Source organism: Octopus bimaculoides, chromosome 14 (assembly GCF_046866305.1).
Source record: "Octopus bimaculoides isolate indiv1 chromosome 14, ASM4686630v1, whole genome shotgun sequence".
NCBI lineage: Eukaryota > Metazoa > Mollusca > Cephalopoda > Octopoda > Octopodidae > Octopus > Octopus bimaculoides.
In genome coordinates this window covers 16,137,239-16,137,694 of record NC_142941.1, presented here as the reverse complement: position 1 = coordinate 16,137,694, position 456 = coordinate 16,137,239, and positions in this window count along the sequence as shown.

Below are 456 nucleotides of genomic sequence, written 5' to 3'. Positions count from 1 at the left end.
GACGTCGTAAGCGACGGAGTGCCAACAACACAATACACACAAAAACACTCCACAAACACACGTAGTTGAATGGCCGTTGACTACTTTGTAGTTCCTCCGCCCTTTGACGGGTCTTATCTTTTGTCCCGCAGGGTGTTCAACAAGCACCCACCTCACCACGCAAGCCTGGCTGGGTTGCCAGTTTCGTCGCCGACGACCCGACCGTGGAACAGGTTATACTGGACTACATGGTACCAGTAGCACTCAAGAGCGACCTGACATATATATATATATATATATATATATATATATAAGTGTACGTACGCCGCTATATATATATATATATATATATATATATATACATATAATACAAAATGGGACAAGAACGCAAAACATCCTGACAGTTAGGTGATACAAGAAAGGGACAACAAAACATCCAGATAGACGATACAAAGAAAACAAGGACAGGTCATTCGG